At 51.4% G+C, this 26959-nt stretch overlaps 3 long non-coding RNA genes across 4 annotated transcripts; all 3 read left to right on the forward strand.

Moving 5' to 3' along the window:
* LOC144725098 (uncharacterized) lies at window positions 1-2399 on the forward strand. Its single transcript, XR_013586616.1, has 2 exons — window positions 1-1572; window positions 1765-2399. It is a non-coding gene; the product is annotated as an uncharacterized LOC144725098 (long non-coding RNA).
* Window positions 2400-3721: 1322 nt separating this feature from the next.
* On the forward strand, window positions 3722-18288 carry LOC144725100 (uncharacterized). Its single transcript, XR_013586618.1, has 3 exons — window positions 3722-3822; window positions 4152-4221; window positions 15560-18288. It is a non-coding gene; the product is annotated as an uncharacterized LOC144725100 (long non-coding RNA).
* A 526-nt stretch (window positions 18289-18814) lies between these two features.
* On the forward strand, window positions 18815-22403 carry LOC144725101 (uncharacterized). Of its 2 annotated transcripts, none has more exons than XR_013586620.1 (3): window positions 18815-20020; window positions 20364-20430; window positions 21411-22403. It is a non-coding gene; the product is annotated as an uncharacterized LOC144725101 (long non-coding RNA). The 2 variants fall into 2 exon arrangements; XR_013586619.1 differs by having other exon boundaries at window positions 21434-22403.
* Window positions 22404-26959: the final 4556 nt, after the last annotated feature.

The following is a 26959-nucleotide window of genomic DNA, read 5'->3' on the forward strand; positions in this document are numbered from 1 at the left end:
AGCAGTGAAAATATTCTTAATATTGCATACACTGAAACTGAAATGTATTATCGTATACCGTAGTGTACAATAGACAATGAATATTAACACAACAACATTGATATGAGTAAAGAGTAGTTTCAAATACAACATGTGTGGCTATAAGGGATTTTCTGACATCTGTTTCATATTCTTTTCTGTTACAGGTATGAAGAATACCAGATGAACAAAAGCATCGTAGATGAACCACAACAGCCTTCAATCTCACAATTCCTGGACACTCGTGTAGGGCGTTACAGCATGAGCCACCCACAGCAGAAGGCCATCTCCAATGCGATACTGTCTGACTTGATTATTGATTGCAATTTTCCTCTATCTATTGTGGAAAATAAGAGCTTTCGTCACTTTCTGGCTGTGCTGGACAGCAAGTATACCCCAGTCTGTCGCCGAACGCTGACCACAAAAACAGAGAGCCTTGCTGAGGAGAGACGTTCAAAGTTAAAAACTCAATTGAGCAACACTGACCATGTTTCAGTCACTGTGGACATTTGGTCTGATCGAAAGATGAGGGGATTCCTTGGTGTCACTGTGCACTGGATGGAGAGAGATGCAGAGAGGGTACAGCTAAAGACAAATCTCTTGGCCTGCAACCGCTTCAAAGGCTCTACACAGCGGAGCGCATCTGTGACCAATTTGAGGCAATATGTGATGAATACAACATCAAAGCTAAATTGGACTATATCATTAGTGACAATGCTGCTAACATGCGCAAGGCATTTACGGTCTGCTTCCCCAGCGAACAGGAGGAAGATGATGATGCTGGAGATAATCTTGATGATCCTGAGCTATGGCATGACTTAACCCTAGAAGACCAGCAAACCGTCGATGCTGCTATGGCAAAGAAACAGCGCCTGCAGTGTTTTGCACACACATTGCAGCTGGTGGTGGGAGACGGTTTGAAAGAAACAAAAGCGGCATGTCCTTCTCTCTCCAAGTTATCAAAACTTAGCTCCCTGCTCCACACAAGCACAACGTTTAAATACATATTCGATGGTGAATTTGGGGAGCACAGAGGCATCCCTGCTGCAGTGAGCACGAGGTGGAATTCTACACTGCGGCAGGTGAAAGCAGTCCTTCATTGTGATCAGCAAAAGCTCTGCGCAGTTCTTGAGAAGGCCGGGCATAAAGAACTGTCATTCACACTACGAGAGTGGAATCTGCTGAAGGAGTTGGTGGACATCTTGAAACCGTTCGGAGAAGCAACTGATTTGACACAGGGGGAGAAAGTCATTACAATCAGTGCAGTTGTTCCATCCGTCTTGTCCCTCAATCACCATCTTGGGAAGCTGAAGCCTCAAGTTCGTTTCCTGAGCGGCCTGGTCAGAGGTCTGCAGGCATCCCTGGAAAAAAGATTTCTTGGGATCTTCATTAATGTGAAAATGGCCTAGTCTCAAGAAGGGATCACTGCCCCCTTTTCAGACACAGTCTACCTGAAAGCAGCTGCCTTGGATCCAGCCTTTTGTCTGCTGTGGATTGAGCCCCATGTGCTGGTCAACCGTGACATCAAGGCAGAGGTGGCACAACGAGTTAAAGGTAAATCTTATTGACTTGCAATGCAACTTAAATGCAACGTAAAATAATTTGATCTTAATTTGATCTAGGATCTAATGTGATATTAATCTGACTTTAACAATAATAACAATTTTCAGTCTTGCACAGTATCATCAACATCAGTAATGGTAATAAGAGCTCTTTTGTTTCTGCTGTTGTGACACGTTTTTTTAGAATTGATCCTGAAAGATGCTGCAGAGACGGAGCAACCTGTGCCTGTGCCGGTGCCTGCTGAAGAAGAACTAGCGGACATGGAAGGAGAAGGGCTGTTTGCTGCATACCATAAGAGGCAGAAAAGGGATGTTGGGACCCCACCAGCAGTACAGCTAAGTCACTACATTGACATGGCAGAAGGACAGAATGCCCTTTTGTTCTGGGCACTGAACAGTACGACTCTTCCTTCACTCTTTCAAGTAGCCATCCGAGTCTTGGCAGTGCCTGCTTCTAGTGGTCCAGTGGAGCGAGTTTTCAGCCATGGTGGCATCATTCTGCGCCCCCATCGTGCACAAATGACTGACAGACTTTTGGCCAATTTGATCTTTTGCAAATGCAATGCAGTGTAGGGGCCTCCCTCCACCTGTCCACAGCACGCATGCGCACACACACTCACTCTCTGCTCATCACCTGTCCACACAGCTCTCTCTCATACACACCAGTCTCTATGGAGGCATTCCAATTATATTATCAGGTTGGTCCAGTTTTTCAGAAGTGATAATTTTGAGGAGTGAGGATTTTATTGATGACATGTTTAAAAAAGTTTAGGCTAAAAGAACCCATGTCTATTTGAAAGTTAAACTGTTTTGCAATATGAGGTCAATGCAATACAGGACTGAAGCTGCTGTGCATTGTTCTAGTGCAATATGCTGTTGAAATTGTATAAAAAGAGGTTTAAATAAATACAAATCTTACAGACATACATGATTTGTATAAATTTTATTTCTGTGGTAAGAGGACTTGAAATGACTCGAAACTAAAATGGTAGGACTTTGGACTCGACTTGAGACTTGCAGGCTTTGACTTCTGACTCGACTTGGGACTTGCCTCATCTTTGACTCGACTTGACTCGGGACTCGAGAGCAAAGACTTGAGACTTACTTGTGACTTGCATAACAATGACTTTGTCCCACCTCTGGCTTACACTACACACCACACACAATGAAATAGAAACTAGAACGACTTCCGGGGATGGGCAAAGATCGAGGAATCTCTTTCAATGGAGCGAGTTCAGTGAGTTCGATTCAACATCTCTGTGCGTCTGTGTCTCTGTTCGCCTCTGTGTGTCTCTCTCTGCCTGTCTCTGTGTCTATGTCGTCTCTGTATCTCTCTCTGTTCCTCTTGTCTGTCTGTCCGCCTGTCTTGTCTGTCTGTGTGTGTCTATCAGCGTCTGTCCAACCGCAGTCAACGACTGTCAGTAGCAGCAGGCGCCCGTTCAACTCCCACGACTACACGCCACTCAAACTTGCTCCCAACACACAAAGACAAAGATCCCCCGTGTAGCCTGCACAGAATGATGGGGCAAGTGCTATTAGCGAGCACCTATTAAGGGTGGGACGGCACACGAGGGGAGGTTGGGTGGCCAGCACCACGCCCGGCCGCCTTTGTCTCCCCAGTGCTAGCGATGTTGACACACCGCACCGGGTACTCGTTTGAGGCTGAGTCGACGTAGGGGAGGCTCAGGACCGGCTCAGAAAGTCGTCACTGGCGGTGTTGGCCACGAGCGGGAATGGAACTCGGCTGGTCGGTGCGGAGCGCAGCGCTCACCACGACACTGCCAACAACAACAAACTTGAACTCTGACCCCGCCCTCTGACGTCCCTGCTCAGCGTGACGTCATCGGCGTCAAATGCCAGGGGGAGGTGTGCCTCGCTAGTGACGTCATGTCACCTACCCCGACCACCGCGCTCTTGAGCGTGACGTCACTTTCGCTCGGCCGCAGCCGATGTCTGTTCCAGTGCCAATCCTTATTTGGGCAAAGCTACGCCCGGTGACTGGCGGCTCATTAACATAATGTGTTCGCGAAAGTCGTCGCGGGTTTATTGTGACGGGTTCCGCATCCACGGCCCATCCCTCCATGTTTGGGTCGGGCTCATTAACATAATTTATTTATGTTACAGAGCCGCTCGTTGTGGGAGGAGAGTGTCTTTTCCTGTAAGTGACGTCATGTCACCTCCTGCTTCGTGACGTCACGATGTAACAGGAAGTTACCGCTCCGCGCTCGCACTGAAATCCGAGGTGAGAAATTCTCATCGCGGTTGTTGTGGTTGTTGTTGTGGTGGTTGTTGTTGTGGTGGTTGTTGTTGTGGTGGTTGTTGTTGTGGTGGTTGTTTACCGAGGTAGAGCCTCGCTCTCTCTCTCGTAGGAATGTCAATTAAGTAGCAGCGAGCATGGAAGCGATGTCCAGGGTGGGACTTTACAACGCGGGGCCTTGCCTCCTGCCCTCGCCTGATCGCGTTTGCTTCAATTCTCTCGCTTAAGTTTAATTTGTCTTCACACGGATCGCCACTTTGTAACTTAGTTAAAATATTCTATACTAACACAGTTTTTTTTTCATTTTTTACCAGGCCAAGCCCGCTTGAACAGCTGTACCGCTCTTGTTTTCAGAAGCGACCTGCCCACAACAACAATAACAAGGTGAGGTTTGTCAACAGCGTGGCGGTGTTCACTCGAGACGCGTGGTGGTGTTCACTCTAGACACGTGGTGGTGTTCACTCTAGACGCGTGGCGGTGTTCACTCTAGACGCGTGGCGGTGTTCACTCTAGACACGTGGCGGTGTTCACTCTAGACGCGTGATGGTGTTCACTCTAGAGACGTGGTGGTGTTCACTCTAGACGCGTGGCGGTGTTCACTCTAGACGCGTGGCAGTGTTCACTCTAGACGCGTGGCGGTGTTCACTCTAGACGCGTGGCGGTGTTCACTCTAGACACGTGGCGGTGTTCACTCTAGACACGTGGTGGTGTTCACTCTAGACGTGTGGTGGTGTTCACTCTAGACGCGTGGTGGTGTTCACTCTGGACACGTGGTGGTGTTCACTCTAGAAGCGTGGTGGTGTTCACTCTAGACGCGTGGCGGTGTTCACTCTAGACACGTGGTGGTGTTCACTCTAGACGTGTGGTGGTGTTCACTCTAGACACGTGGTGATGTTCACTCTAGACGTGTGGTGGTGTTCACTCTGGACGCGTGGTGGTGTTCACTCTAGACACGTGGTGGTGTTCACTCTAGACGCGTGGCGGTGTTCACTCTAGACACGTGGTGGTGTTCACTCTAGACGTGTGGTGGTGTTCACTCTAGACACGTGGTGGTGTTCACTCTAGACGTGTGGTGGTGTTCACTCTAGACGCGTGGTGGTGTTCACTCTAGACGTGTGGTGGTGTTCACTCTGGACGTGTGGTGGTGTTCACTCTGGACGCGTGGCGGTGTTCACTCTAGACGCGTGGCGGTGTTCACTCTAGACGCGTGGCGGTGTTCACTCTAGACGCGTGGCGGTGTTTACTCTGGACGCGTGGCGGTGTTCACTCTGGACGCGTGGTGGTGTTCACTCTAGACGCGTGGCGGTGTTCACTCTAGACGCGTGGCGGTGTTCACTCTAGACGCGTGGCGGTGTTCACTCTAGACGCGTGGCGGTGTTCACTCTGGACGCGTGGCGGTGTTCACTCTGGACGCGTGGCGGTGTTCACTCTAGACGCGTGGCGGTGTTCACTCTAGACGCGTGGTGGTGTTCACTCTAGACGCGTGGTGGTGTTCACTCTAGACGCGTGGCGGTGTTCACTCTAGACGCGTGGTGGTGTTCACTCTAGACACGTGGCGGTGTTCACTCTAGACGCATGGCGGTGTTCACTCTAGACACGTGGCGGTGTTCACTCTAGATGCGTGGTGGTGTTCACTCTAGACGCGTGGTGGTGTTCACTCTAGACGCGTGGTGGTGTTCACTCTGGACGCGTGGTGGTGTTCACTCTAGACACGTAGTGGTGTTCACTCTAGACACGTGGCGGTGTTCACTCTAGACGCGTGGCAGTGTTCACTCTAGACGTGTGGTGGTGTTCACTCTGGACGCGTGGTGGTGTTCACTCTAGACACGTGGTGGTGTTCACTCTAGACGCGTGGCGGTGTTCACTCTAGACACGTGGTGGTGTTCACTCTAGACGTGTGGTGGTGTTCACTCTAGACGCGTGGTGGTGTTCACTCTAGACGTGTGGTGGTGTTCACTCTGGACGCGTGGTGGTGTTCACTCTAGACGCGTGGCGGTGTTCACTCTGGACGCGTGGCGGTGTTTACTCTGGACGCGTGGCGGTGTTCACTCTAGACGCGTGGCGGTGTTCACTCTAGACGCGTGGCGGTGTTCACTCTAGACGCGTGGCGGTGTTCACTCTAGACGCGTGGCGGTGTTCACTCTAGACGCGTGGCGGTGTTCACTCTGGACGCGTGGCGGTGTTCACTCTGGACGCGTGGCGGTGTTCACTCTAGACGCGAGGTGGTGTTCACTCTAGACGCGTGGTGGTGTTCACTCTAGACGCGTGGCGGTGTTCACTCTAGACGCGTGGCGGTGTTTACTCTAGACGCGTGGCGGTGTTCACTCTAGACACGTGGCGGTGTTCACTCTAGACGCATGGCGGTGTTCACTCTAGACACGTGGCGGTGTTCACTCTAGATGCGTGGTGGTGTTCACTCTAGACGCGTGGTGGTGTTCACTCTAGACGCGTGGTGGTGTTCACTCTGGACGCGTGGTGGTGTTCACTCTAGACACGTAGTGGTGTTCACTCTAGACACGTGGCGGTGTTCACTCTAGACGCGTAGCGGTGTTCACTCTAGACGCGTGACGGTGTTCACTCTAGACGCGTGGCGGTGTTCACTCTGGACGCGTGGTGGTGTTCACTCTAGACGCGTGGCGGTGTTCACTCTAGACGCGTGGCAGTGTTCACTCTAGACGTGTGGTGGTGTTCACTCTAGACGCGTGGCAGTGTTCACTCTAGACGCGTGGCGGTGTTCACTCTAGACGCGTGGCGGTGTTCACTCTCTGCATGTGGAGTGGGGACAACCGGGGGATCTGGAGGGAAATCCACGCGACCACGGGGAGAGAGAGAGAGAGACGCAAACTCCAAATATACAGCAGGCGTCAGGGTCGGGATCGAACCCACAATTTCCTGTATGCCTGGAGAGGTAGTTAACACCACGGGGAGAGAGAGACACAAAGCCTCGGCTGTGTTGATTGATCCTCAATGAATTACTTGGTGGAGTGAGGAAGCATTAATACTGAGCAGGTGAAGGTGGCCAGGCGTGGGTTTGGACACACCACCACCTGTGAACCATGCCAGTGTGTGACGGTGGTGGAGCCAGTGGGGGTGGGGTGGCACGTGCCCCTCCAACGATCCCATCTAAATCCCTAATTTCGATAGGATCATTGGGGTTTATTAGTAACTAGCTTCACTACCCGGCTTCGCCCGGGACTTGGATTCTTGTCTTGGATAAATTTAATATTCCCTTATATTTCACTGAAAACCCCTGAAAAAAATGTATGCTTGTGTAATGCGGGCGTAAGCGACCTTCCGGATGTGACGTCACGGGGAGGCGGAGCCAGGTGACGTGGGTGAAAAGGTTGGGGTCCTTAAGTGGGTAAACCGGAAGGAGAAGGCAGTCGGGGTGTGAATGGAAAAGAGTGGGGCCGCGCGGGCGAACGTGAGGAGGGGGCACCGTTGGCCAGCGGGAGCCAACCCCGGAGAATAGCAGGGAGCTAAAGGGTGGTGAGAAGCTGCGGAGAGTACAGCCAGGAAGGCTGTGTGTTAGAGGCAGCGGTGTGGCTGCAGAGAGTCGCAGGAGCAGGAAGGCTGTGTGTCGGAGGCAGCGGTGTGGCTGCAGAGAGTCGCAGGAGCGACGAAGAGAGAGAGAGACAGCACGAGGCTGTCAGCGCTGCGGAGTAAGCAAGAGGGAGAAGAGCACCAGCGATTACAGCCAGGGGGGCTGAGAGTGAGTAACAGCAGCGGAGCTGCTGTGGGGGCTACAGGAGCGACAGAGGCCAACAGAGGGGCTGCTGGTGGAGAAGAGAGAGACATCGGAGTCAGCACTGTGGGGACTGAGCAAAGAGGAGACAGCCGTGTGGGTAATACAGTACGGACCAAATAAAGGACACTGAGCCAGAGATCGTGGTCAAGTCCTTTATTACACTGGTGCCAGAAGTGAAACGGCATGTCGAAGCAAGTGAGGAAGAAGATTACTCTGCCGCCAGCATCAGCTTCATCGTCCGACGACGACGAATTCCCTCCGACCATGGATCCTGCTGGGGTGGTGGAGGAGAGCTCTGCTGAAGCGAGCATGGGGACGGGTGTGGAAGATGTCGGCGCGATGGCGGGGCCGTCAACATCATCGGACGCTGATCAGAGATGGCAACAGATGGCGGTGCAACTGGAGGCACTCAAGGACGTCCTGGCGCAGCTATGTCAACTCGTCACGCCGAGGACGACGGAGGAAGCTGAAGGTGCTCCACGGGCCGCCACGTTGCCTGCCCTGCCGCCGCCATTAGCCACGCGGTAAGAAGCCGCCATCTTGCGCGTCCCGCGGCGCCAAACCGCCATCTTGGACACGCCGCGGGCCGACGCCTTTTTGAATTTGCCTCCAGAACAACCAACAATTGAAGAGAACGTGAAGAGGAGTCGGAGTCGCCACCTCACCACAGTTAAGGAATTCTCCATCGGGGGCGATTGGAGCGCTTTCGCCTGCCGATTCTTGGCGGCGGTGCGTTCCGCAAGATGGACCGATGCTGAGGCCTTGGAAGTGTTGCCGACTCTACTGGACGATGAATCTGTTCGATTTTTCCGTTCCATAACGGCCGACAAAAAGAAGACCTTATGCGGAGTTTTTGAAGAAATGGCCGACGCTTATGAGCCACCTGACGATGCGCATCGGCGATTCGCTCAACGACAGCGAGCACCCGAGGAATCGCCCGTGGCGTTCAGAGGTGCGGTGCTGGAGCTGGCCATGGCAGCTTATCCGGAGACGCCACAGGACCTGCTCGAGCCTCTCATATTAGGCAAAATGCTGGAGCTGTCTCGGGATCTGGGGATCCCCATGCCTGTGTGTGGGCATGAGAAGCTCACTTCCCGAGCGGCAGCAAAGTGTCTGGATGCGTAGTTTAATCTCCGTCGCTGGAAGCAAGTGGCGGCATGAACGGGTGGGCCCGTCAAGGAAGGAGGCGCGATGGGGTGGGACCCCACAAAGGCGGTCTATGTGCCGGATGAGCGGGGTCCTCGGGAGCTGACGGCCGCCTCCTCTCCATGGTCGGGACGCGGAGGCCCTGGTCCGCGCGCTACGCCATCGGAACGGGGCCGCCGGGATGCAAGACCTGCGCTTCGGCGCAACGATGCCGACTGCTTCCGCTGCGGCCGTAGGGGCCATTACGCCAAGGATTGCTGGGCCCGCTTCCCGGGTCCGCCGCAGCAGGAGGTTTCTGTACCGGACAAGACGCCCAAAGACCCTCCGAAACAGGCATGTCGGCACACACCAGACGCCCGGCAAGGCTTTGCACCTCACCCATCACCTTCGTTGCGCGACCCTATTGTTGTTATTCATGATAGGCCATCGACGGGGCCTTGTCGCTCGGTGACGCAGTGGCGCAAATTGGCGCGGAGAGTCGTCGCGGCCGCTACGGGTTCGTCCACTGTACCGGGGTCTATACAAGGGGTGGACGTGCGCATTTTGGTCGACTCTGGAGCGTCTGCGACTATTATATCGGATGTCATTTTCCATCTGTTGGGCATCCCGCCGGGGGCTGTGCGCCCCGTTTATGGGTCGTGCGTCGCTGCGAACGGGGGTAGTATGGGTATCGTGGGCCAGGTGGATGCTAAGATATCTATTGGGGATGTGTCGGCTTCGGGTGTTGTGTTAATATCAAGATCTTTGGCGGTTCCTTGCTTATTAGGCACCGATTTTTTGGCTAGAATGCCCATTTTGATCAAAATCAATGAGAATTGTATTGAATTGCCGGGTGGCCGTCAAATATCGTTTCTGCCGTCGCCCTGGGGGCGACCTGCTTCGGCCGTACAGGTGCAGGCGCTGTCCGTCGCATCTGTGGACATCCCACCTGGTTCACAGATGCTTATACCCTTGCGGTATCGGAAGCCCCTGCCTAATCGTCTCGGAGCAGTAGGGGTCTTGTTGTCGCCATCCGCCACGATAACAACAGGATTGGCGTTAGTTGGGGCACAGACCATTGTCCGGCCGGATCAATTACCGTTTTTACAGGTGCTTAACGCGGGGGTGGAAAACATCCGTGTTCCGGCCGGTACGGTTGTGGCACATGCCACTACGGCGTTTGCGACGCACGATTGTCCGCATAGCCGGGGAGTGGTCGCTGGTGTTTCCGAGCCGAGGGGTTCGGATAATCGTTGGATTGCTAACTTATGTGACGAAAATTCTTCCCTGTCCGTGGAGCAACGTGATGCGCTGCGTACATTGTTGTTGACATATTCGGATGTGTTCAGCTCCGATGATTTGGATCTGGGCCGCACATCGTTGCTTTCCCATCACATTGAGACGGGCGACGCTGCCCCTATTCGATTAAATTCGCATCGGATGAGTCCTGCGGAGCGAGAACACATTCGGGGGGCAGTAGAAGGCATGTTGGCTGCGGACATCATATCGCCATCTAACAGCCCATGGGGCGCTCCTGTGGTCTTGGTTAAGAAAAAGGATGGCAACTTGCGATTTTGTGTTGATTTCCGGAAATTGAATAAGATATCGGTGGCAGATGCGTACCCCCTGCCGCGTATGGACGACTCCCTTGACGCATTGTCGGGGGCTAAGTTCTTTTCCACACTGGACCTCTCTTCGGGATTTTGGCAGCTCCCCCTTGACGAGTCCTCACGGGAGAAAACCGCTTTCCGTACGCCGCAGGGGTTATTTCAATTTAACTGCTTCCCGATGGGATTGAATGCGGCCCCTGCCACATTTCAAAGATTGATGGAGCTCGTTTTGATGGGGTTGCAGTGGGAGACGTGTCTTATATATTTGGACGATATCATTGTCTTCAGCCGCACATTTGAGGAACATTTAACACGGCTGGAGACAGTGTTCACGAGGATGCGCTCTGCGAATTTAAAATTTAAACCAAAGAAATGCCACCTACTGCAACGGTCCGTCCGTTATCTGGGGCACATTGTGAGTGCTGAGGGGGTGTCCACGGATCCGGAAAAGACGGCGTGCGTCCGGGATTGGCCGACTCCGGCCACCGTGGGGGATGTTCGGCGGTTTTTGGGATTTGCCTCGTATTATCGAAGATTTGTGCCGGGGTTTGCGACGATTGCGAGGCCCTTGCATCTCCTTACGGGTAAAGGACGGAAGTTTGTTTGGGGACAGCCGGAAGAGGCGGCCTTTCGGAGTCTGCGTGATCTATTGGCAACGGCCCCAACATTGGATTATCCCGATTTTGATCGCCCATTCATTCTTGATACGGACGCGAGTGACACAGGTATTGGGGCGGTGTTATCACAGTCTAAAGGGGGTGTAGAGCGTGTCGTGGCGTATGGTAGCCGAGTCTTGTCTCCTGCGGAAACTCGCTACTGTGTCACTCGTAGAGAACTTTTGGCGGTTGTTTTTTTCCTACGGCAATTTCGACCGTACCTTTACGGTCGTTCCTTTGTTGTGCGAACGGATCATGCGGCCTTGCAATATGCACTTAAAATGGACCAGCCATCCGGACAGTGGGCACGTTGGTTGGACACGCTACAGGAATTTTCCTTCCAAATTCAACATCGGAAGGGGGTGCGCCATGCGAACGCTGACGCACTTTCCAGATTACCGCGGCGAGCCCCTTGCAAATGTGAGTCGGGGACGCATAGGTGTTCGCCGATTCTGAACCCCCCTCAGCCGCTTACGTTGGCCGTCGAGAAGTCGGATACTCCGATGGAACCGGGACCGACTGACGGGGTTTTGAATCTGCCGCGGTCTGTCTGGATTCGGGAACAGATGATGGATGAGTCGTTGTTGTCCATGCGGAAGCGGTCTACGAGGGACAATGGGAGTCCGAGTTCGGCTGTGGGGCCGCGAACCGCTCTCCGAGATGGTCTGCTTATGTGGCGAGAAGGGGTCCAGGAAAGCTGGCGTGTGGTGGTACCGACGTCTTTGCGATTCGAGTTGATTAGGACTCTCCATTGTGAGACACTCTTACATTTAGGGGTGCAGAAGACTTTGTTGACGTTGCAACGTCATTATTTTTGGCACGGCATGGCGACAGATGTCGTAGGGCACGTGCGCGCGTGCCCTGAGTGCGCCCGACGTAAGCCGCCTAAACATCCTTACGTGCCGCCTCTCCAGTCGATTCAGGTGTCTCGAGTCAATGAATTGGTGGCACTGGACATATTGGGACCCTTCCCACCATCGGCGAGGGGAAATAAATATTTGCTGGTAGGGGTTGAGTATCTCTCCCGTTGGCCGATGGCCTGGCCGTTGCCCGATCAATCGGCCGCAGCCATCACCGACGCCTTTTTGTTTGGGTACATTATGGATAAGGGGGCGCCTGAGAGACTCCTCACGGACCAGGGCCGAAATTTCTCTTCTAAATTATTGGCGGAAGTGTGCGCGGGCCTTGGGACTAAGAAAATACGGACATCCCCATACCATCCGCAGACGGATGGTATGGTCGAGCGGCTGAACAGGACATTGTCTGCCATGCTTTGCCATACTGTGAGTGAACAGCAATCAGATTGGGATCTGCACATCTCCGGAGTGCTTTCGGCGTACAGGATGACGCCTCATGCGGCTACAGGGTATTCGCCGTTTTACCTTATGTATGGTCGGGAAAACGTGCCTCCGGTGGATGTGCAATTGGGTACTGGGGTGAAGGGACCTCGTAAACCACTTCCTGAATACATTCAGGACACGGTTCGCCGGGTCACGGAGGCGCGGGAAAATGCCCGCGTAGCTACGGCCAAAGCCCAGGCCCGGAACGAGCGGTATGCTCGGCGGTCCGAGGGGGAGTGCCCCTGGAAGGTTGGAGACCTGGCCTGGCTCCATTGCCCGCAGGTGCGGCCGGGGACCTCTCCTAAATTGCACAAACCTTGGCATGGTCCTGTGCGCCTCATTGAGGTTCCCAATCCACAGTCGGCGCGCGTTCAGATTGGTTCTCGCCGATGGTTTGTTCATACGTCGCGGTTGAAACCATATGTTGCTCCCCTACGTGATGCGTCATCTCCCAATGTTGCCTTGCCGGGGTCTGTTGCCGCCGACTCTCCCCTGCCTGCGTCCACTGATCTTGCTAGAGCGCCTGTCGTACCTGTTCCAGACAGGGCGGCCGTGACACCGAGGGGGACGAGGTGCCCTGCTCGGAGGGCGCCTGCCAGCGTGTGCGGTCCGGCGACCCGCACACGCTCTAAATCACTTACGTTTCGTTGATTGTATGTTGTGTTGTTGTTCTTGTTCTTACCCTTGTATTTATTGCATGCTTTCTGTACGTCCGTTGATGTTACTTGTTGTTATTGTTCTGTTGTTATATTGCATGCTTGGTGTCCTTTAGCGCGGAAGGTCGGTTCACCGCATTACGCTTTGGTATTGTTCAGCCGAGGTCGGCTGGGTTTTTTCTACGGGGGAGGGTGGTGTAATGCGGGCGTAAGCGACCTTCCGGATGTGACGTCACGGGGAGGCGGAGCCAGGTGACGTGGGTGAAAAGGTTGGGGTCCTTAAGTGGGTAAACCGGAAGGAGAAGGCAGTCGGGGTGTGAATGGAAAAGAGTGGGGCCGCGCGGGCGAACGTGAGGAGGGGGCACCGTTGGCCAGCGGGAGCCAACCCCGGAGAATAGCAGGGAGCTAAAGGGTGGTGAGAAGCTGCGGGAGAGTACAGCCAGGAAGGCTGTGTGTTAGAGGCAGCGGTGTGGCTGCAGGAGCAGGAAGGCTGTGTGTCGGAGGCAGCGGTGTGGCTGCAGAGAGTCGCAGGAGCGACGAAGAGAGAGAGAGAGAGACAGCACGAGGCTGTCAGCGCTGCGGAGTAAGCAAGAGGGAGAAGAGCACCAGCGATTACAGCCAGGGGGGCTGAGAGTGAGTAACAGCAGCGGAGCTGCTGTGGGGGCTACAGGAGCGACAGAGGCCAACAGAGGGGCTGCTGGTGGAGAAGAGAGAGACATCGGAGTCAGCACTGTGGGGACTGAGCAAAGAGGAGACAGCCGTGTGGGTAATACAGTACGGACCAAATAAAGGACACTGAGCCAGAGATCGTGGTCAAGTCCTTTATTACACTTGCAAGAAAGAAAAGCCGAAACACATCAATTTACCTAAATCGGATGTTTTCATTCAAGGAAATTCAACCGTAACCCACTTCTACGTAAGGTCGATTTTGGCAACTCGGGAAGGGAATGACGTGGCGAGTTGAAAATAGTCGTGTTCGCTTAGAAATTCCAGACAGCATAAGCTGTGAAATTTTCATGATGCCAGAGCTCAGCGTTGGAGAGTTTTTGCTGCTTCACACAAACAAACAGATGTAATTTCTGCTTTATATTGAAGATGGCAGTTGTACCCGTTCTTCGCACGGATTTGTATTGAAACTCCGATAAGCCAATGCCTTTGTAGAGTAGTAAATAATGACGTTGCGTCACGCTCGCCCTCCGGTGCAGTGACGGCAGAGAGTGACGTCATGCACGGCGGGTGGGACGGTAACATCATGTCCCCCGGGGATATTTAGGGTGGGACCCGTGACGTGTTCCGGGACGTCGCAAGGAGCCAGGATGGTGTGAGGTTGGAAGTTGGGACCCAGGGTAGGGGGAAATTAGCGCCCGGCTAGAGTAGCCTGTGTGAGTGCTAGGAATCCCAAGTACCCTTCCCCTGGGGTGTGGAGTGTGAGTAGAGATGGGAACGTGTGCCTGCAGTGGGAACAGCCCAGCCGCCGCCGAAGGAAGGCTAGAGGGTTAGAAGCCCAACCTCGTCGCCGGGCGGTGATGGCGTGCCCCCGCCCGGGGCAGACGAGGGGAAGCCGTGCCGGGGCGTAGAATAATGGGAGACAGTTCCACGTGCAGGCCAGAGTTCTGACACGCACCATAACGGGGGCAGGCGTCGGGTGTGGAGTGTAGACAGTGAGTGTTTAGTACTCAGAGTGTAAATGACATGTTAAGAGTGGTTAATAAACAACTGGCGCAAGCCCTTACATGAAGCTCCGTCTCCGTGTGGATCTACAAGTCTCCAGTGGTGTCAAGAATAACCACACAACACCTTCATCGGCCTCAACACCTTCAGCGAGCGCGATGCCGATCACACGCGTCGAATAAAGAGCAAGGGACAAGGCCTTGCCTACTAACAACTCCTTACTAACAACTCCTTACTTACTAACAACTCCTTAATAACTATCATTTTTCATTGCTGGAGGGGTTGCCCCCCCTACCTGAAAATCCTGGCTCCGCCTCTGAGTGTGTGACAGTGTCAAGTTTGTATTTGCAGTAAAGTCTATTAACTTTATTGAGCACGGAGGTTATATCAAAACAGTAGTTGTTTTTTGTTTTCCTCTGGAACTCTTTGTAAGAATGGAAACAGTCAGGAAGTTAACCCGGCACACACATGCAGCTGAAGTCAGATCTGCTCATCCCAGCATTCAAGGACATCGTGAGCCTGGCTGGCTTCACACCTCTAAGTTGCGATTGAACATTAATTTATGCATTTCTGCATAACACAAATAGTATTCTTTTCAACACCTTTTGCTATGTCAGCTGAATTTAGCTTTCATAAATATTCCTTTTGAAGCCAGACAGCCGAAATTGTGTGCTCGGAATTTTGGGTTAACATTCATTTTGAAGATATGAGGGCTTCGAGGCATGTTTATACCCATTTGCCCTCTCATTGTGTGCCACAACAGGCCGTGTGATGAATTTGGGACACTTTTACAACTATATCATGAATATCTATTAATCATTATAGACGTGTAAGTCACGTGTGACTGTGTATATGCATTCCGCTGTGCCTCAATACTGATGTGTAGATGGTGTGGATATTCTTTTTCTGTCTGCAGCTGCCGCTTCCTCTGCAGAATTGGTCTGATGGAGCAAAGGCACTCGGCGCAGCTCGGTGCAAAAAGGCATCAATGCGACCGGTGTGCATACAGCACGGATCGTCTTAGAAATTTGACACTGCACCAGAGAACTCACACAGGAGAGAAACCCTTCGAGTGCAGCGTGTGTGGGAAGGCGTTTGGACATTCATCTACTCTTGTAAAACACCTGAGAACACACACGGGAGAGAAACCCTATAAGTGCAGTGTGTGTGGGAAGGCGTTTGCAAATTTATCTCATCTTGTAGCACACCAGAGAATACACACGGGAGAGAAACCCTTCAAGTGCACTCCGTGCGGGAAGGCGTTTGCACGTTCATCAAATTTTTATGTCCACCAGAGAACACACAAGCATCAGAAGATCCACCAGGAGTGGAGTCTGAAATCAGCTTTAGAAAGTCAAAGTGCTGCAATGAGCCCATCCCTCATCAAACAAGAACCGGAAGAAAAACCCAGCTTGGACACTTTCAAAGAAATCGAGGTGAAATATGAAGAGGTGACGGTGAAATGTGAAGAAGGGATGGTGAAGAGCGAAGAAGTGAAGGTAAAATGTGAAGATGAAGATTCAACTCCAAAATTGGACCTTCACATCGATGGAGGCAACGTGAAGCAGGAGGAGAATTCTGACTGTGAGTCAGAGCGAGGCAACTCCCAGCAGTTTGTGGAAGTGGAGGTGTGGGTGGACTTCCTCCGACACAATACAAAGTCAAATGGAGACCCGGTAGATGTGTAAGCCAGTGACGATGCCGCTCCAATAGACGCACCTTTGTCACAGGCCTTTAATGACAAGAATGTGAAGTTTAACACTCAGTTCCTAGGTGCAACCTGCAGGGTAAGAGCGGCCAGTCTTTGTGGACCTGTGTGTTGGGTAGATTTCGAACCAGGAGCGAGAGCCAATAAGCTCCCAAGCATTCACTATGTTCTCATAATTGCATTTACATGGTGCTTGCTTAATCGCCTCTGGCAACTCGGAGTTTTGTATCGTATCTCGTCTCAACACTCCAAGAACATCCCCAAGTAGCAGCTGCCCCTGTGTAGCACAAGGTGGTGGCCCTGCACCGGCCTGCATGTGGACAAGAGCCTGTCAGTAGGGGGCGATGGTTGATGTGGCATCTCAGTTGTGGAGTTTGTAGGTAATGTTTAGTATTTGATAAATTTTGACCCAGACGCCAGCATGCAATGGCCTACTCGTTTTGAATGGTGCATTAGTATGTTGTACATACACTGTTAAGCAGATTTTGTGTATTTTTAAAATTAGCTTCTTGCTAATGCGATGTAACCTAGTGCAGTAATTCAATTTTGTTAACATGCCTGTCACTAATTTAGAATGAATACTTGTCTGATTGTGTGCGTACATGTAACCTTTTGTCTATGAGGGTCAAACATTGAGTAAGTGATATTAGGACAAAGTTTGTGTTTTGCAAGTAACCTGTACAGATCAGGTGAGACTCCTTGTTCTTGTGATACAGGTCAAAGGGTATTTTTGTGTTTTCAGGAAGCATCTCCCTCTGGAGCAACTCATTGTCTTTGAAATAGGGAGCACACTCGGATCATTCATCAGTTACAAGGCAAACCACTTAAAAGTTACACGTAGAGGAGGTACATTCTCTATAACACGAATTATATTTTTGCATTATGTGTTGACATAGATTTTGTCTAACTCGGACTAGAAATGCTCCTTGCTGATTAACGTCTGGATGTCCGTAACTATCGGTTGAAACAAGCCCGGCTGTTGTTGAGACGCTGTGCACCAATAAGGGTCCACAGGTGGCTTGCACTGAATCAATGACGCGCTCCCAGAAGTCTGTGCTAGTTATAGTTTGTGTAAAACATTAATTTGTTTCGTGGAGAGATCGATAAATGAAAGATGTCGTGTTTACTGATCTGCTTCATAGCAAGGAGGTAATTTTAAGAGCACATTTGAAATGCATTTTTGGTACAGATTTGTATTCGGTTACAAGGCAGAGCACATCTAGTAGATACATTCTCCACAACAACACTCATTAGAATTTTGCATGACGTCTTATATGTTGGCGAACTAGGACAAGAAATGGTCCTTGCTGATTAACGTCTGGATGTTCACAACCATGGGGTGAAGCAAGCCTGACCACCTGCAGCCCCCTCAACCATTTATGGCCTTGGGCCAGGAAAGTCACGAAAAAATTGCACCCGAAAGACGCATTCACGCAAGCACCCGATGCTCCGTTTTGAAGTTTCAAAATGAAACAACTTTGAATTGTATTATGTTTTGAATTGTATTTCTTCTTTAAAAGGCTATATCATTTTACATCTGGAAGACTTAATTGAAAACGACATTTCGTGTGAATTTTCTCTCGTCGTTAAGTAGATTGCCTTGCCGCGGATTCTGCTCGATGCGGACTTTCACCTGGTTGGGAGAAGACCGCCGTCTGCATATCGATTCCAACGCGATCGGACGTCTGTCCCTGCGCCTCCGTCGTTCATGCAGGGGGCGCGTAGGTTTGCAGCGCCCCCTGCAAGAATGCGATGGAAAGTGCAGCGTTCGTCACAGACAAATTAAGTCGTGTGCTTATATATTTACGTATAAATTGTACACCAGAACCGGTCCACAGTTGACTTGCACTGAATGCTGCAGTAGTTATTATATTTTGTGTAAAACATTCCTTTGTTTCGCGGAGAGACTGATAAATGAAAGACGTCTTGTCTGCTGATCTTGTTCATAACTGTGTACATCGATATCCCACATTGCTTACACTACACACCACACACAGGGAAATAAATAGAAACTAGAACGACTTCCGGGGATGGGCAAAGATCGAGGAAACTTTCAATGGATCGAGTTCAATGTGTTCGATTCAACATCTCTGTCCGTCGGTCTCTCTGTTTGCCTCTGTGTGTCTCTCTGTCGATATCGTCTCTACGTATCTTTCTCTGTCTCTATCAGCGTCTGTCCAACCGCAGTCAACGACAGTCGGTAGCAGCAGGCGCCACTCAAACTTGCTCCCAACACACAAAGACAAAGATCCCCCGTATAATCTTAATTTAGGAGCTTTCGTGACTGCAGGAATTATTCTTTGGTTCTTTTCGGTTAAGTCACGTCTAAAAATAAAATAATAAATTAAAATAACATATTACGACGTTTCGATTGCAACACAAGCAATCATCATCAGGTATAAAAGAAATAGCAACAAAAATCTAACTATGTCTATAGTTTTCTAGTTAGATTTTTGTTGCTATTTCTTTTATACCTGATGATGATTGCTTGTGTTGCAATCGAAACGTCGTAATATGTTATTTTAATTTATTATTTTATTTTTAGACGTGACTTAACCGAAAAGAACCAAAGAATAATCCCCCGTATAGCCTTAACAGACTGTAGGGGCAAGTGCTGTTAGCGAGCACCTATTAAGGGTGGGACGGCACACGAGGGGGTGGGTGGCCAGCACCACGCCCGGCCGCCTTTGTCTCCCCAGTGGCGATGTTGACACCGCACCGGGTACTCTTTTGAGGCTGAGTCGACGTAGGGGAGGCTCAGGACCGGCTCAGAAAGTCGTCACTGGCGGTGTTGGCCACGAGCGGGAATGGAACTCAGCGCAGCGCTCACCACGACACTGCCGCTCCCCTTCTGTCAACAAACTTGAACTCTGACCCCGCCCTCTGACGTCACCGCTCAGCGTGACCTCATTTGCGTCAAACGCCAGGGGGAGGTGTGCCTCGCTAGTGACGTTATGTCACCTACCCCGACCAACGCGCTCTTGAACGTGACGTCACAGTGCCAATCCTTATTTGGGCAAAGCCACGCCCGGTGACTGGCGGCTCATTAACAACAGGACCCTGCGGGGTGGGCTGGTAGGAATAATACTAATACCTGTACAGGGATATCGACCGCACGCACACGCGCACACACGCGCATAAACGTACACACGCACACACACATACATGCACGCACACGCACGTACACACACATGCACGCACGCACACGTAATGAAGTTGTGTTGCTACGCTTCCAGTTCGCCGTGAATAACGATCCGAAGCCCAATAGCGCCCATTCATCACGCCGCTCGAGTGGGCCGGACACGCACACACGCACGCACACACACAGTCACACATATACACACACGCACGCACACACACACACGCACACACACGCGCAAACACACACGCGCAGGGGGAGCGGGCGGCCATCTTGTCGGACGGACGGACAAACGGACGCGGACGGACGGACGGACGGACAAACGGTCGGACGATATAATCTATTGGTGGTCTGGTCCACTTCGTTCCTACCAGTATAATTTTTTCGTGAAAGCGGTCGCGAGTTTCGAGCCGCTCAATGTGGGGAGGGGAGTGTCATCGTACACCGCTAGTGACGTCATGTCTCCTGCTGCCGCGTGACGTCACGAGGGATCAGGAAGTTGCCGCTCGGCCCGTGCACTGAAATCCGAGGTGAGAAATTCTCATCGCGGTTGTGGTGATTGTGGTGGTGGTTGTGGTGGTTGTGGTGGGGGTGGTGGTGGTGGGGGTGGTGGTGGTGATTGTGGTGGTGGTTGTTGTTCTTGTTTACCGAGGTAGAGCCTCGCTCTCTCTCGTAGGGATGTCAATTGAGTAGCAGCGAGCATGGAAGCGATGTCCAAGTTGGAACTTTACAACGCGGGGCTTTGCCTCCTGCCCTCGCCTGGTCGCGTTTGCTTCAATTCTCTCGCTTAAGTTGAATTTGTCTTGACCCGGATCGCCACTTTGTAACTTTGTTTAAATATTCAATATTAACATCGTGTTTTTTTGTTACCAGGCCAAGCCCGCTTGAGCTGCTGTACCGCTCTTGTTATCAGAAGTGACCTGCCCACAACAACAACAAGGTGAGGCTCGTCAACAGCGTGGTGGTGTTCACTCTAGAAACGTGGTGGTGTTCACTCTAGACACGTGGTGGTGTTCACTCTAGACACGTGGTGGTGTTCACTCTAGACACGTGGTGGTGTTCACTCTAGACACGTGGTGGTGTTCACTCTAGACACGTGGTGGTGTTCACTCTAGACGCGTGGTGGTGTTCACTCTAGACGCGTGGCGGTGTTCACTCTAGACGCGTGGCGGTGTTCACTCTAGACGCGTGGCGGTGTTCACTCTAGACGCGTGGCGGTGTTCACTCTAGACGCGTGGCGGTGTTCACTCTGGACGCGTGGCGGTGTTCACTCTAGACGCGTGGTGGTGTTCACTCTGGACGCGTGGTGGTGTTCACTCTGGACGCGTGGTGGTGTTCACTCTAGACACGTGGTGGTGTTCATTCTAGACGTGTGGTGGTGTTCACTCTAGACACGTGGTGGTGTTCATTCTAGACGCGTGGCGGTGTTCACTCTAGACGCGTGGCGGTGTTCACTCTAGACACGTGGTGGTGTTCACTCTGGACGTGTGGTGGTGTTCACTCTGGACGCGTGGCGGTGTTCACTCTAGACGTGTGGCGGTGTTCACTCTAGACGTGTGGTGGTGTTCATTCTAGACGTGTGGCGGTGTTCACTCTAGACGTGTGGTGGTGTTCATTCTAGACGTGTGGTGGTGTTCATTCTAGACGTGTGGCGGTGTTCACTCTGGACGTGTGGCGGTGTTCATTCTAGACGTGTGGTGGTGTTAATTCTAGACGTGTGGCGGTGTTCACTCTAGACGTGTGGTGGTGTTCATTCTAGACGTGTGGTGGTGTTCATTCTAGACGTGTGGCGGTGTTCACTCTGGACGTGTGGCGGTGTTCATTCTGGACGCGTGGTGGTGTTCATTCTAGACGTGTGGCGGTGTTCACTCTGGACGTGTGGCGGTGTTCACTCTAGACGCGTGGCGGTGTTCACTCTAGACACGTGGCGGTGTTCACTCTAGACGCGTGACGGTGTTCACTCTCTGCATGTCGAGATGGGGACAACCGGGGGATCCGGAGGAAAATCAACGCGACCACGGGGAGAGAGACACGCAGCCTCGGCAATGTTGATTGATCCTCAATGAATTACTTGTTGGAGTAAGGAAGCATTAATACACCACCACCTGTGAACCATGCCAGTGTGTGACAGTGTAAAGTTTGTTTGCAGTAAAGTCTATTAACTCTCTTGAACACGGAGGTTATATCACAACAGTTGATTATTTTTGTTTTCCTCTGGAACTTTTTCTAAGAATGGAAACAGTCAAGAAGTTAACACATCACACACATGCAGCTGAAGTCACATCTGTTCATCCCAGCATTCAAGGACATCGTGAGCCTGGCTGGCGTCTTCACACCTGTTGTATATGTTGGGTCTTGAAAAATTAATACAAAAAATGATACAAATTAAATGGAAATAGGAAAAATATGTAATTATCCGAAATTATGCTAATTAGGGAGGTGATCCTACTAAGTTATACAACTGTATGCAATTATGCTAATGTGTACAGTTATGCTAATGTATGCAGTTATGATAATTATGCTTGTCTTCGTTGTATTGGGTTGTATTATCACTCGGGATAATACAATTAGTCTCGTTTTAACATTTACTGATTATGTCTTCGTGTTTTATGTCAGGTCTCCAAATTCAAATCTCACCGCAGGATACAGTTCTCATAATTGAGATCATTACGCATGAACTTAGGAAGGCACCACTCGCACTCTTTTGTGTTAAGCAATTTTAATTTCTAACCAAAAACATAAAACTCTAATATTCGAACTCTTATGCTTGGAATTGTCAACACAGATTTGAAGCTTTCGTGACTGCAAGGATTCATATTCTTAGTTTTTTTCGGTAAAGTCACGTAGGTAAAAATTAAAGTTAATAAAAGTAAAATAAATAAAAGAAAAAGAAAAATCACGACGTTTCGGAGGCATCAGGTGGAACCGTCACAGCACGACAGCTGTATCAAGTAAATGAGAGATTTCAAGAGATACCACTCCGTATATATACTGGTTGAGGGGGGGAAGGGCCAGGAACGGCCCACTTTTTATTATTATGGTAAGGTGCGGCTTGAGACTACGGCTAGATTACATAACAAATGACTGAGCCTTTATTATGGAGAGGTGCGGTTTGTGACTACGTCTAGCATTTTGTTATGGAGATGTTCTCATTGATCCGTACATTTAACCCTCAATGATTACGTTGTTAACTGGGTAACAGAACATTCGATTAATTCCTCAGAGTAACGCGAGCATATACGGCGATAGGAAGACGTCCTTAAACATGCATGCGACGATATTCCTACGAACGGCAATAAAGAAACATTTCCCGAAAGCAAAAGTATACGTCCATTAATTCATTGGCAAGATTATGCAATCAACGAAAAGGAATGACTAAAATACGTCTGAACGACCGTATCCACGTAACTCAATGGGCAGTAAATGCTTTTCATCTTATTCGTCCCGATATGCGTGTTGTGTGCGTGTGTCTTCTTTGCCACTTGTTGACTTGGCGGATTACGCGGTACGGCGTTCCTTGTGCTGAAAATACCTCGGATTCCCAGCAGGGCCGCTGGGACGTGTGTGTGTGTAGCTGTGTGTACGTGTGTGTGTGTAGCTGTGTGTACGTGTGTGTGTGTAGCTGAGTGTACATGTGTGTTTGTGTAGCTGTGTGTGTAGCTGTGTGTGTGTGTGTGTAGCTGTGTGTACGTGTGTGTGTGTAGCTGTGTACGTGTGTGTGTGTGTAGCTGTGTGTGTGTGTAGCTGTGTGTGTGTGTAGCTGTGTGTGTGTGTAGCTGTGTGTGTGTGTAGCTGTGTGTGTGTGTAGCTGTGTGCGTGTGTGTGTGTGTGTGTAGCTGTGTGTGTGTGTAGCTGTGTGTGTGTGTAGCTGTGTGCACGTATGTGTGTAGCTGTGTGCACGTATGTGTGTAGCTGTGTGCACGTATGTGTGTAGCTGTGTGCACGTATGTGTGTAGCTGTGTGCACGTATGTGTATGTGTGTAGCTGTGTGCACGTATGTGTATGTGTGTAGCTGTGTGCACGTATGTGTGTGTGTGTGTAGCTGTGTGTACGTGTGTGTGTGTGTGTAGCTGTGTGTACGTGTGTGTGTGTGTGTAGCTGTGTGCACGTGTGTGTGTGTGTAGCTGTGTGCACGTGTGTGTGTGTAGCTGTGTGCACGTGTGTGTGTAGCTATGTGCACGTGTGTGTGTGTAGCTGTGTGCACGTATGTGTGTGTGTGTGTAGCTGTGTGCACGTATGTGTGTGTGTGTGTAGCTGTGTGCACGTATGTGTGTGTGTGTGTAGCTGTGTGCACGTATGTGTGTGTGTGTGTAGCTGTGTGCACGTATGTGTGTGTGTGTAGCTGTGTGCACGTATGTGTGTGTGTGTAGCTGTGTGTACATATGTGTGTACGTGTGTGTGTGTAGCTGTGTGTACGTGTGTGTGTGTGTAGCTGTGTGTACGTGTGTGTGTGTGTAGCTGTGTTTACGTGTGTGTGTGTGTAGCTGTGTGTACGTGTGTGTGTGTAGCTGTGTGTACGTGTGTGTGTGTGTAGCTGTGTGTACGTGTGTGTGTGTAGCTGTGTTTACGTGTGTGTGTGGAGCTGTGTGTACGTGTGTGTGTGTAGCTGTGTGTACGTGTTTGTGTAGCTGTGTGTACGTGTTTGTGTAGCTGTGTGTACGTGTGTGTGTGTAGCTGTGTGTACGTGTGTGTGTGTGTAGCTGTGTGCGTGTGTACGTGTGTGCGTGTGTAGCTGTGTGTACGTGTGTGCGTGTGTAGCTGTGTGTACGTGTGTGCGTGTGTAGCTGTGTGTACGTGTGTGCGTGTGTAGCTGTGTGTACGTGTGTGTGTGTGTAGCTGCCCAGCCACCGCATGCCTAAGCAGCTTTTGTTCGGCCGGATCGAGGGGGCTAAACGGGCGCGGCACGGGCTAGAGAAGAGATGGAGTGATGTGGTACAGGAGGACGTGGAGCTGAGTGGACTTGCCGATGACTGGTACCAGCGGTGTCAAGATCGGCCTCAGTGGAGGAGGCTCGTGAAGGACGCTACTGGGCAGTTGGAGGCAGTCGCCCTCCAACAACAACGGAGGGCGGAGGAGCGACGCTCACAACAACGAGCAGAGCGCCGGATGGCTAAAGCACAGCAAGTTGGCACAGTAGGGGGCACAGGTGGTGCATCAGTCAGTCATCTCGGTCATCTCGGTCAGTCGACCCGTGGCACCTGGGTCTGCCCCGTGACCTCCTGCCAGCGGGCGTTCGACACTTCACGTGGCCTCAAGGTGCACATGGCCTGGCACAAGCGTCGTGGTGATGTCACCGCCACTTAGTGGCGAATGGCGGTTGTTGTTGTTGTGTAGCTGTGTGTACGTGTGTGTGTGTGTGTAGCTGTGTGTACGTGTGTAGCTGTGTGTGTGTGTGTAGCTGTGTGTACGTGTGTGTGTGTGTGTAGCTGTGTGTACGTGTGTGTGTGTGTGTAGCTGTGTGTACGTGTGTGTGTGTAGCAGTGTGTACGTGTGTGTGTGTGTGTAGCTGTGTGTACGTGTGTGTGTGTGTAGCTGTGTGTGCGTGTGTGTAGCTGTGTGTACGTGTGTGTGTGCGTAGCTGTGTGTGTGTGTGCGTAGCTGTGTGTGCGTAGCTGTGTGTACGTGTGTGTACGTGTGTGTGTAGCTGTGTGCACGTGTGTGTACGTGTGTGTACGTGTGTGTACGTGTGTGTGTAGCTGTGTGCACGTGTGTGTACGTGTGTGTGTAGCTGTGTGCACGTGTGTGTACGTGTGTGTGTAGCTGTGTGCACGTGTGTGTACGTGTGTGTGTAGCTGTGTGCGCGTGTGTGTACGTGTGTGTGTAGCTGTGTGCGCGTGTGTGTACGTGTGTGTGTAGCTGTGTGCGCGTGTGTGTACGTGTGTGTGTAGCTGTGTGTGCGTGTGTGTACGTGTGTGTGTAGCTGTGTGTACGTGTGTGTGTAGCTGTGTGTGCGTGTGTGTACGTGTGTGTGTAGCTGTGTGTGCGCGTGTGTGTACGTGTGTGTGTAGCTGTGTGTGCATGTGTGTAGCTGTGTGTGCGTGTGTGTACGTGTGTGTGTAGCTGTGTGTGTGTAAGTGCGTGTGTGTGTGTGTAGCTGTGTGTGCGTGTGTGTGTGTAGCTGTGTGTGCGTGTGTGTGTGTGTAGCTGTGTGTGCGTGTGCGTGTGTGTAGCTGCGTGTGTGTGTGTGTAGCTGCGTGTGTGTAGCTGTGTGTGCGTGTGTGTGTGTAGCTGTGTGTGCGTGTGTAGCTGTGTGTGCGTGTGTGTGTGTAGCTGTGTGTGCGTGTGTGTGTGTGTGTGTGCGTGTGTGTGTGTAGCTGTGTGTGCGTGTGTGTGTGTGTGTGTAGCTGTGTGTGCGTGTGTGTGTAGCTGTGTGTGCGTGTGTGTGTAGCTGTGTGTGCGTGTGTGTGTGTGTAGCTGTGTGTGCGTGTGTGTGTGTGTGTAGCTGTGTGTGCGTGTGTGTGTAGCTGTGTGTGCGTGTGTGTGTAGCTGTGTGTGCGTGTGTGTGTAGCTGTGTGTGCGTGTGTGTGTGTAGCTGTGTGTGCGTAGCTGTGTGTAGCTGTGTGTGCGTAGCTGTGTGTACGTGTGTGTGTAGCTGTGTGTACGTGTGTGTGTGTAGCTGTGTGTACGTGTGTGTGTGTAGCTGTGTGTACGTGTGTGTGTGTATATGTGTGTACGTGTGTGTGTAGCTGTGTGTACGTGTGTGTGTACGTGTGTGTGTACATGTGTGTGTAGCTGTGTGTATGTGTGTGTAGCTGTGTGTATGTGTGTGTACATGTGTGTGTAGCTGTGTGTATGTGTGTGTAGCTGTATGTACGTGTGTGTGTGTGTAGCTGTGTGTACGTGTGTGTGTGTGTGTAGCTGTGTGTACGTGTGTGTGTGTGTAGCTGTGTGTACGTGTGTGTGTGTAGCTGTGTGTTCGTGTGTGTGCATGTGTAGCTGTGTTTGCGTGTGTAGCTGTGTGTGCGTGTGTAGCTGTGTGCGTGCGTGTGTAGCTGTGTGTGCGTGCGTGTGTAGCTGTGTGTGCGTGCGTGTGTAGCTGTGTGTGCGTGCGTGTGTAGCTGTGTGTGCGTGCGTGTGTACGTGTGTGTGCGTTGCTGTGTGTACGTGTGTGTGTGTGCGTGTGTAGCTGTGTGTACGTGTGTGTGTGTGTGTAGCTGTGTGTGTGTAGCTGTGTGTGCGTGTGTGTGTGTAGCTGTGTGTGTGTGTGCGTGTGTAGCTGTGTGTACGTGTGTAGCTGTGTGTGTAGCTGTGTGTGTGTGTAGCTGTGTGTGTGTAGCTGTGTGTGCGTGTGTGTGTGTAGCTGTGTGTGCGTGTGTGTGTGTGTGTAGCTGTGTGTACGTGTGTGTGTGTGTAGCTGTGTGTACGTGTGTGTGTAGCTGTGTGTACGTGTGTGTATTAAACACACGGCACTCTTCCTCTTGGCGTTGCAGCTCTCTCCACTGCTGGTTGAGTTGGCGCGATGCTCGCCG

Source organism: Lampetra planeri, chromosome 22, assembly GCF_965212315.1.
Source record: "Lampetra planeri chromosome 22, kcLamPlan1.2.h2, whole genome shotgun sequence".
NCBI classification, from domain to species: Eukaryota; Metazoa; Chordata; class Hyperoartia; order Petromyzontiformes; family Petromyzontidae; genus Lampetra; species Lampetra planeri.